This window comes from Polypterus senegalus, chromosome 1, assembly GCF_016835505.1.
Source record: "Polypterus senegalus isolate Bchr_013 chromosome 1, ASM1683550v1, whole genome shotgun sequence".
In the NCBI taxonomy this organism is placed as follows: Eukaryota; Metazoa; Chordata; class Cladistia; order Polypteriformes; family Polypteridae; genus Polypterus; species Polypterus senegalus.
Genome location: NC_053154.1, coordinates 75,774,281 through 75,785,287, shown reverse-complemented (window position 1 = coordinate 75,785,287; position 11,007 = coordinate 75,774,281).

Below are 11,007 nucleotides of genomic sequence, written 5' to 3'. Positions count from 1 at the left end.
CATCGGATAGTGAACCTCGGATTCAGGAGGAACAGTGTGGTTTTAGTCCTGGTCGCGGAACAGTGGACCAGCTCTACACCCTTAGCAGGTCCTGGAGGGTGCATGGGAGTTTGCCCAACCAGTCTACATGTGTTTGTGGACTTGGAAAGGCGTTGACCGTGTCCCTCGGGGAATCCTGTGGGGGTGCTCGGGAGTATGGGATGCGGACCCCTGATAAGAGCTGTTGGTCCCTGTACAACGGTGTCAGAGCTTGGTCCGCATTGCGGCAGTAAGTGAGCCCGTTTCCAGTGAGAGTTGGACTCCGCCAGGGCTGCCCTTTGTCACCGATTCTGTTCATAACTTTTATGGACAGAATTTCTAGGCGCAACCAGGGTGTTGAAGGGGTCGGTTTGGTGGACTCAGGATTGGGTCACTGCTTTTGCAGATGATGTTGTCCTGTTTGCTTCATCAGGCCGTGATCTTCAGCTCTCTCTGGGCGGTTCGCAGCTGAGTGTGGCGGCTGGGATGAGAATCAGCACCTCAAATCCGAGACCATGGTCCTCAGCCGGAAAAGGGTGGAGTGCCCTCTCAGGGTTGGGGGAGAGATCCTGCACCAAGTGGAGGAGTTCAAGTATCTCGGGGTCTTGTTCACGAGTGAGGGAAGAATGGATCGTGAGATTGACAGGCGGATCGGTGCGGCATCCGCAGTGATGCGGCTCTGCATCGGTCTGTTGTGGTGAAAAAAGAGCTGAGCCGTAAGGCAAAGCTCTCAATTTACCAGTCGATCTACGTTCCTACCCTCACCTATGGTCATGAGCTATGGGTAGTGACCGAAAGAACGAGATTGCGAATACAAGCGGCTGAAATGAGTTTCCTCCGCAGGGTGTCTGGGCTTTCCCTTAAAGATAGGGTGAGAAGCTAAGTCATCCGGGAAGGGTTCAGAGTAGAGCCGCTGCTCCTCCGCATGGAGAGGAGTCAGATGAGGTGGCTCAGGCATCTGATCAGGATGCCTCCCTGGTGAGGTGTTCTGGGCACGTCCAACCGGGAGGAGGCCCCGGGGAAGACCCAGGACACGCTGGAGGGACTATGTCTCCCGGCTGGCCTGGGAGCATGGGATTCTCCCGGAAGAGCTGGAAGAAGTGGCCGGGGAAAAGGAAGTCTGGGCTTCTCTGCTTAAGCTGCTACCCCCACGACCCGACCTCGGATAAGCGGAAGAGGATGGATGGATGGATGGATGGAAGTAGTCGGGGTAGGTAAACTCTCTTCCAGCTCCATTAATTCGGAACATAGGTACCCCTTAGTGGTGAGTTCTTAGTCCCGTGCTGTATTCACCATACACTCTCAGTTGTGCTGCCTGGCACAGCTCAAACACCATTGTAAAAGCTGTTGACAACACAGCTCTGGTAAGCCTCATCAGCAAAAACAATGAGAAATCCTACCTAAATGAAATGGCTGGCCTGTCACCATGGTGTCAAAAAAACAGTCTGTCCATCAACATCAGCAAAACAAAACAAAAAATTTAATAGTGTTTCTCAGCAGGGAGAATGTAAAGTGAAAAGCTGAGCACATAGCTCTGTTTATTCACTGTACTGCAGTGGGGAGGGCTGAGTGTTTCAAATACCTGGGAACGTAATGAGAACTCAAGCAATATGACACCTTTTTTTTGGCTAACTAAAAAGATTACAAAATGCAAACTTTTGAGGCAACTCCTTCTTCAGGCAATCCTGGAGATCAGTCAGCATCAGGAGTGACTTAAAATGGTTCACACATACATTCTGATGAGAAAGACTATGCCCTGTCTTTATCATCTCAGACAACTGAAGAAGTTTAGAGTGTCAAAAAGAATCCTGAAGTCCTGTTGAGAGCGTACTTCCAGTATGCATCACAGTCCGGCATGGAAATGGCTCAAAAAGGACCACATAATGCTGCAGAAAGCTGTGCACTCGGCTGAGAGCATTACGGAAGTATAAGTTCCATCCCTACAGTACCTGTATACAAAAAGGTGCATTACTAAGGTAGCCAAGATCATGAAGGACTCTTCTCACCCTTCCTACAGCCAGCTTAAATGGTTAAGATCTCTCAGGCACCTCTGTTGCCGCAAATCAATGACAGAAAGACTGAGAAAGAGCTTCAGCTTCCCAGGCAATAAAAACAACAAAAGGTCATCTTGTCAAAAATTCCCTGACATTATAAAAATTGTCAATTTATTATTTATCTTTAACTATTTTTATTATTGAATAATTATTTAACAATTATGATTAGCACATTTTAATATTTAATATTTGTTTTTAATGTATTCTTTTTAATTTTATTTCACAGTCCAGGCTGCTCACTGAGCTGTATTACACTGTATACCCCTGTGTGTGTATATGAGACAAATAAAATGTATTGTAAATCTAATCCTTTTTTGTATGTATCATGTGTAGTTTTGTGTATGTGTCCACTGATATGTTAATTTTCCTTGGGGTCAATAGTATCTGACTATTGTTTTGAATTCTAGGGCCCAAAACCTCAAAAAGCAGGCCACAATTTCAAAATCAAGCCTGTACTCCAGAAAGGCCTGATAACCTGGGTAGGCTTGAAAATTCAAAATAGATCTGGCCCTGAACTTCAAGAACAGGCTTTGCAGCCTGCAAACCAAAGCCTATGAAGAATAAAAATGGCAGCCATTAAAAAGCTAGCCCACATAACAAGACAATATTCTAATCAACAAGTTTTTTTTATAAAGATTCAAAAACAAGACTAAAGAGTAACAAAAAAGTTGGAAGAAAACAGAACAAAGCAAAGTATATAATCCAAAACCAGAAAACAGAGATGAAAGTAAAAAAAAAAAAATCAGAAAAAATTGCACTTACAAGATCAGAGAATCCCAAGATGAGTCAAATAGCAATAGTGGAAAGGCAAAGTTCAGAAATTGAGATGAGGATGGACCTCAGATCTGCAACGTTAAGGGGCTCCTTCCACTTAGGTTCCACATGCGAAGGGTAAGGAATTAGCTAAATGAACATGCTTCACAAATATACATGGATTCAATAAACATAAAATACTGTATAAAAAAAAAGCTAAATATCAATTTATAGAACTTATACAACTTTTATAGACATAGAAAAACACTAGAAATAGGAACAAAACAATATATAACAAAGTAAACTCTGTTCTCTGGTCAGGGAAAAAGCTCTGCCTTAGCCATAATAATATCTATCTATCTATCTATCTATCTATCTATCTATCTATCTATCTATCTATCAATCATGCCAGTATGATGGCATATGGCAATGGCTATCCCAGTACAATGGCCCCCATCTTTACAAGTCTCCAGCAGCTACACTTTTGAACATCCATGCTTTGACCTTCTTTATTAAGGATACTATTTTCTGTGACCCGACATTTGCACGATAGACATATGAGCGCCGACAAAATAGCGCCGATTAAAACGCGGCGTCAAAATCTCGCCGTCAAAATCGCGAAAGTTTCATTAAATATGAATTACTAGTTTAAAGCATATATAATAATGTTTATTTTAGAAGTCAGTATTATGAGACGCGGCGTGCCATCAGCACGTCACGCAGATAATCCTTAAGATCACGCCCTGCATATGCAGGAAGAATTGCAGCAAGACATCTTGGTAGTTGAGCATATTTAGACTTGCTGGCTGCCTGACTGCTGGTAATTCCGCTTTGTATACGACGCGTTATGCCAACCCTCGACTGAGCTATTTGTTCGCGGCATGCCATCAGCAGTTATAACAGTTATAACCTAGCACATAATGTGTACAAAATGCGCACGTACGCGTCCCACTCTCTTGGCCACTCTCGCGATTTTGTCGTGGCGATTTTGTCGGGGCTCATATGTCTATCGCGCTTTTGTCGGTGAACCCTATTTTCTGGACTCCTCAAGCGTGCTCTGCATTACAATGGAAAGATCTCTCTTAATACATGCATTTAAAAATCTCACTCCATGATGATATTTCCTGCGGTGGATTGGCACCCTGCCCAGGATTGGTTCCTGCCTTGTGTCCTGTGTTGGCTGGGATTGGCTCCAGCAGACCCCCGTGACCCTGTGTTCGGATTCAGCGGGTTAGAAAATGGATGGATGGGTGGATGTTATTTCAAGTGTCATGGAAATTAGCACCTGTCTGTTAGACATCATATGGATTGAAATTCAAATCCCAACTGAAGACTGTCCTGTTCTCTCTTAGCATTTACTTACGTGTTTCCACAGTGCTTGCCATTCAATGAGACTGTACTATCATTGTTTCTCTGTACAATAGTAACTGGGTCTGCTAGTCTTGAAATGTTTATCCAATAGTTTAAACCCAGTTCTATTATTTTAAGCATGATTTTTGACATTTTAAACAGTAAATCCTTATAGCTACTCATGTTACAATACTCGTTGTTTGTTCATATCTCATTTTACGTTCCCTGTATGTACTGTATAGTAATTTCATACTATAACTTTTCTGCATCTAAAGAGCTCTTTTTTGACATTCACTCTTTATCATGTTTTAGCTGCACTTTGGGGTTTTCCCAGTACCAGTGATTTTTTTCACACACTGCGCACAAATCAGAAATCCATTCTCATCTGAAGACCACTCACTTTTTCAAAAACCGAAGGAAGATTTAGAATTGCCAAACAATCCAAGAAGCCCAGCTATTAGATGTAGGAAGAGAATTTTGAGGGAAAATGCACTCGACACCAGGGAGATTGTGCAAAGTCTATGAAGATGATAACTGGAACTGAGGTCTATAGAGTTGGGACATTGCATTTAGTTTTTATTCATTTAATTTAATTGATTCATTCACCAATTTACTTTCTAGGTTTGATGCTCTGGGTTAATTTTATAATTATAAAACTAAAAGTAATTCTTTAATAGTAAAAATATTGTATAGTTTATACAGTCCCTGCTACTACCCCCAACACAGTAAACAATTTCAAATAGTTCAGCTAGCCTCGAAGGTCCAACATAAAATTCTTCACTTTATCCCATTTTGCTAGTTTTCTCTATATCTCCTTTGTTAGTTTTCCCAAATCCCCATAGGTGTTTACCTCATTGGGTAACGTTATACTGTAATGTAGCCATCCTGGGTTTGTGTGACTCTTTGTGTGACTCTTTGTGTGTCACCTGTTGTTTAAGATCTGATATACATGTGCTCATCGACCTACTTGTATCTGCACAGTCGTGCATTTCTTGCATTTTCATGTTTTTTGTTTTGTTTTTTTTGTATTCTTCAATTGTGGAGGTATACATAATGGCAAATAGTGCTGTCCTCACATTTTCAGAGTTCTAGGCTGGGACATTGTCAGTGTGGAGTCTGCACAGCGTTTTAGTATCTCCATAGTCTTTTCTCTGTCTAGACATGGCAGATTAGAGTGACTGGCAACTGGGCTGGGGTGAGAGAGTGCAAGTGTATATGAACTGTGATGGACTGCTCAGTTCCCACTTTTCACCTAAAGTTGGGTTGGTGTTTGACCGTGAGTAAGATTGGTAAAAGGATGGATGTTCATCCTCATGGTGGAGCACACCATTAGTGGCGCTGTATAAAATAATGATTGGTTAATTAATTGATTAACAGAGATTACAGATGGGCATAAAAATAACCAGAATCACTGGATGCATAAGGCAGCAGCACTGCACCATCGCTAACTTCCATTACTTTTAAGTTATTATTTGCTTACGCTAATTAAATAGAATAGCCTAATGAATTACACAGTTGCACTGCCTGATAACTATGACTGAGAATCAAAATTATCTTCAACAGCAGGGCATCAGCACTAATCAGTCTAAACAGAAAAAATTAATTCAGAAAAAAATGAAAAATGGTAGTTTTTCTTATGCATAATGTAACTGAAAGGACTTGATGATGCCATTTGTAACTAAAGTCAGTAAAAATAAGGATTATTTTTTATTTTTCCACACAATATACCTCATTAGTTATTATAGATTTGTTGTTGTTTTCTACTGTGTTTGTACAAGTTCATATTTTCGTCCAGTCCACAGTCTTGGGTGGCAGTGCCTTGGCCAGGTAGTACAGTTGTAAATTTATGAGTAGCCTCTGCAGTGGACCAGACCCCATCCCAGGTGACTTGCTCTCAATGCTGCTGATACAGTTCTCTGCTCACTTCACTCTGAACTACAGCTTTGAAAAAAGATCGATTTTTGTTTGCCAATCACGTCATATACAGGTATATGCATTAGCTAAGATGCAAGCAGACTGCACAGTAGGCAGATGTGAAAAACGTACCTGTGGTAGAATGGCTCAGTGAAACATGGAGTGAAACAAGATGTCAAGAGCAGCACTTGGAAAGGGTGCCCTCTGCTACATTGTCCCAAAACCTGGTTATTCACTTTTAGTGTCTTGGAGGAGCTGGCAGCACTGAGCATTAGGAAGGAACAAACCCTAAAAAGAGTGCCAGTCCATCTCTGAAACCATCTATGCGCAAAGCTTCACATACTTATATAGAGTCACCACCCAACCCAACCTTCATGTCTTTTTTGGCGGGAGGATCAGAATATCTGCAGAAAAATCCATGCACACACATACCGTATACATGCCATACAGAAGGGGACCAGGATTAGATTTGAAGCTGTGACTCTAGTGGTGCCAAAGAGACAGGAGCTCATTTTGAATTTTACTTCCAACTGAAATATTTTTTCTCGAACGCAACATTGTATGCAAGTTTACTCATGAGTCATATGATCTGACATTTGGGCACAATTCAGATGGTGAACAGGGGGCTTGATCAGATACCCCCTCATAACTGATTGCCTTAGCTGAATAATTAATTATATTGAATAATACAAATACAAATCTAAGCTTACCTATGTACTGTTCTGTTATCGGAGGAATTTCATTTCAGAAAGCAAATCTGTAGTTTGGGCCAGAAAGTTCTTCTGTTCAAGAGGTGATCTGAAAATCTGATACTTAAAGCACAAACACATAATTTTCACATTAGTTTAGCCAAAAGAAGGAAGCTGTAGCTTTTGATGTATAAAGTGATGGGTGAATGGACTGATCAAAACAGGAAAGATGTTGTTAAAGTTAAAGAGACAGAAACACAGGAAAACTACAAAATAAAATGAAACACAAGTAACAATAGCAATGCCTCCTTGTCTCAAACCTCCATCGTTATTAAATTGCATAGTTTCACTTTGACCAGGTGAAAAAAAAATCTAAGGGCTTATCTTAAAATAGCTTGGATCTGACTATTGCCACCACCCATCATGGGAACCAATCAGAACTGAGAGTCTGAATGCCTGCCTTCACACAGAGAAAAAAAAGAAACAGTATCTCGCCTGTCCATCTCGTGTGTCTGCTGTGAAATTCATCAGTCTTTTCATCTATGTGTGAAATCAAACAAGCACATTATAAACAATCTGAGACACAAGTTCCTGCAGCTCAAGACGATCTCATCATTCATCGTGGCTTATCAGTTACATGTCTGAGCTTCAGATCCCCCAAAATTGTTATGGATTAGAGACTCAAAAGGATAAGTCTGTTTTAAAAAGAAAAAGAAAAAAACACAAAAAAAAACCTGCTGCATAAAATGAAACGCTAAAAGTATTCTTTTTAAGGAGCCAGCTTTTGAAAAACAGATTATGTAAAAGTGCATAATACCCTAATTTGTTTTTATCTTTATGTATATGCAAAATAGCAAATGATAAAAAGACAGTATAAATAACTGCTTAAAAGTTTTAGTATGCAAAAAGAAAGATAAAGTGGACAGTCTGGGGTCAGTGCATTAAATTCAGTTATTTTGTTAGTAAATACTGTCACACACGTGCGCATGGCAGGCATCTAAAGGGCTCAAAAGAAGGTAATTCCACACCATGCCAGGGGGTGGCAGAGTACACTAATCCTTTCTCCTTTATCCTTGCAGACCAAAAATGGGAAATTCTGCTTTGAACCAATGACACCACTTCTAACTCGGTTGAGATAATTTCCAGTTCCGATGATGTCACTTCCAGTTCAGGGCCAGATGACGTCACTTCCCCTGACCAACCATAAAAACCACCATAATACTCCTCTTTGTTAGTTTTGTATTGGAATCTTGTCTTTAAAGACCTTCAATTCCTACTTTGTCATTTTTTCAGCCAAATTTCAAGTATACAGGGAGGCTGCCCCAAATCTTTTTTGTGGTGTCAAGGTGTTTCATTTCACAACACACATTCTGGTGTTTAAACTGGCAACCCAAACTCATGCCTGGTATCCATATTCTGTGTTTGCTCTTCCTCACTGTACAGAAGCATTTATTCCTATGTGGAAAAAACAGCTTTACCTGCCTTGTCTGTACAGATGGAGATTCTCCAAACGCCTGCAGGGGGCCTAAGTGAGAACAAATGGCACAGAAGCTTAACAGCTCTTTTTGGAGCCATATCATTGCACAAGAGTACTCCATTGTTAGTAGAAGCATAGAGTTGTTCATCGTATAGTGACACATCGAAGGGTCCACTGTCCTCTATACTACCTACAATGGAGTAAAACGCTGGCATTCAAGACCGCTGTGAATACAAACACAACTTTTCAAGCACCCACCATATCAGGTTCACCTGCCAGTAGCATGCATATTTCTGCTTTTTTGGTATTTTCAGTTTTTAATTGCTTATTGTTGCCCTGTCATTTGTTATTGCTGAAAATGTGCTGTCTTCAGGGTTTACATCATGAAGTCACCACAGCGATTGCCGTATTTGAATATACAGTGCATACACTTAACAGCAACGGAGAAACGGTACACTCTTCTGACCATCTAGACATCAGATGCCTTTCAAGTTATTTGCAGAGTAACTTTAACAAGCTGGTGCTCCTGTCTATGGTAACATTGCAACAACAGGAACAACATTTTCATACAAATTGTGGGTGAGAATATGAAAATGTAAGCATTCTGAGTGTTTTGCACTTTACCTTTTCCATGATTCCATTTTGAACATACTGTGGCGTTACAGGCTTCAAAACTCAGGAAAGGGAAGAATCATTTCTAAAAATACACCTAACCATTAAAATAACAAAGGTGTGCAGTTTACACTTAAAGGATACATTCAGAATTTTTCAAGTCAATGTTATTTCTTCGCAATCATGTTAAATGTTAATTTGCCACACGAATGCTAAATTGAAGCATATTTTATATTAAAAAATGGAGGTGAAGGGTCCCAAAGTTTACTGAATATGTTAATTTTTCAAGCCAAAGTGTTATCGAATATTCATCTTGAGATGAACATAACATAAAGAAAAACAATGTGTCCATATCGTCTTATGAAGGAAACAAGCACAAAGCAAAACATTGTTCTGACATTCAGCCATTTTAAAAGGAGATTGTGCATTATATGCCACCGTTGTCTTCCTCTGCAGCACCTTTCACCTCGAGGAGCATGGATTTACCTGGGGAAGTCAAGTGCTGGCCAAGCACTTGTTCTTCTTCTTCTTTCGGCTGTAACTGTTAGGAGTGGTCACATTGGATCATCATCTTCCATATCTTTCATCCCTCTGCGTCTTGTTCTGTTACACCCATCACCTGCATGTCCTCTCTCACCACATCCATAAACCTTCTCTTAGGCCTTCCTCTTTTCCTCTTACCTGGCAGCTCTATCCTGAACATAGGTTTCCCAATATACCCAGCATCTCTCCTCTGCACATGTCCAAACCAATGCAATCTTGCCTCTCTGACTTTTGTCTCCAAACCGTCCAACTTGAGCTGACCCTCTAATGTACTCATTTCTAATCCTGTTCATCCTCACCTAATGCAAATCTTAGCATCTTTAACTCTGCCACCTCCAGCTCTGTCTCCTGCTTTCTGGTCAGTGCCACCATCTCCAACCCAATTTAGAATGTTTAACAGATTGTTATAACTAACGTCTTGTAGTGTTTTAGACTAAGGGCAAACGCTTATTGTAATTATTGTTAATTCAATGTGAGGTGAGGTCTTTCAGTTTGGGATGCATGCTGGGCAGAAAAAAGGGCAAGGAGAGCAGAGAAGGGAACAACAAAAGAAATCAGCAAGACCTTTGCGGACTGAACTAAGAGCTGAACCAATTCTGCCAGTCAGATTTTATAAGACTCATCTTTCCTCACCTTTATTTTTTACATATTATTTAATAAAACTTGTTTAAAAACACATTTCCTAACCTTTTAAATCTCTTTACAAATACATTTCCAACTTTTGCTAACATTGTTTTTACTGTGTTTTTAACAATGTTGCTTTATACTAATATTAATTTTATATTGTTTGAATGTTAAGGCATATTGATAAGAGCACCTGGTGTGGGTGATTGCCCTATTCCCACAGAGGCTAGTAGCTGAGAAGAGACGTCTTCAAGAGAAAGCTTTGTGTTAAGCGGGCAGCTGCTTTGGTGATTGGCATAGGTGTAGCTCAGGTCAGCTTGTGAGCTGTTAAGTCTCTTTGCTTGAGACAGCTGCCAATGTGCAGGTAAGGCTGTACACGTGGGGTGATATAAATTAGATACCTCACACTTATATAAACAATATATTTAACAGTTACTATAATATAGGTGAACCAAAATAATGAACATACAAATCTCCATGATAATATAGGTACAGTGATAAAGGCTGGTGTGGGTGATTGCCATACTCTCACAGCAGTTAGCTGCTGAGGAGGAGAAAACCTCCAAAAATAAAACCAGCATGGTGAGCAGCACCTGCTTTAGTGATTGACACAGGTGCAGCTTAACCATTTGGTCTGCTTACTTTGAGCTAGTAAGTCTCTTTGCTTAAAGCAGCAGTCTATGTGCAGATAAGGCTGTACACTCGGGGCACTATAAAACAGCTATATTAAGGCAAATTCCACAAAAATACAGTTATAAACAAAAGCAAAAATTACAAATCATGTAAAAACATTCAATGAAAGCGCACAAGGGAGATTTACATAAAATCATATTTTTTAATTAAATCATCATATAGTGTTAAGTATATGAAAACAAATCAAAGAGATGAGTTTCAAAGCAGCAGCAACAGAAGTGATTCGCTCTGTTACAAACACTCTAATGATGAATCATTCCAACCCTGCAGTTATACATGG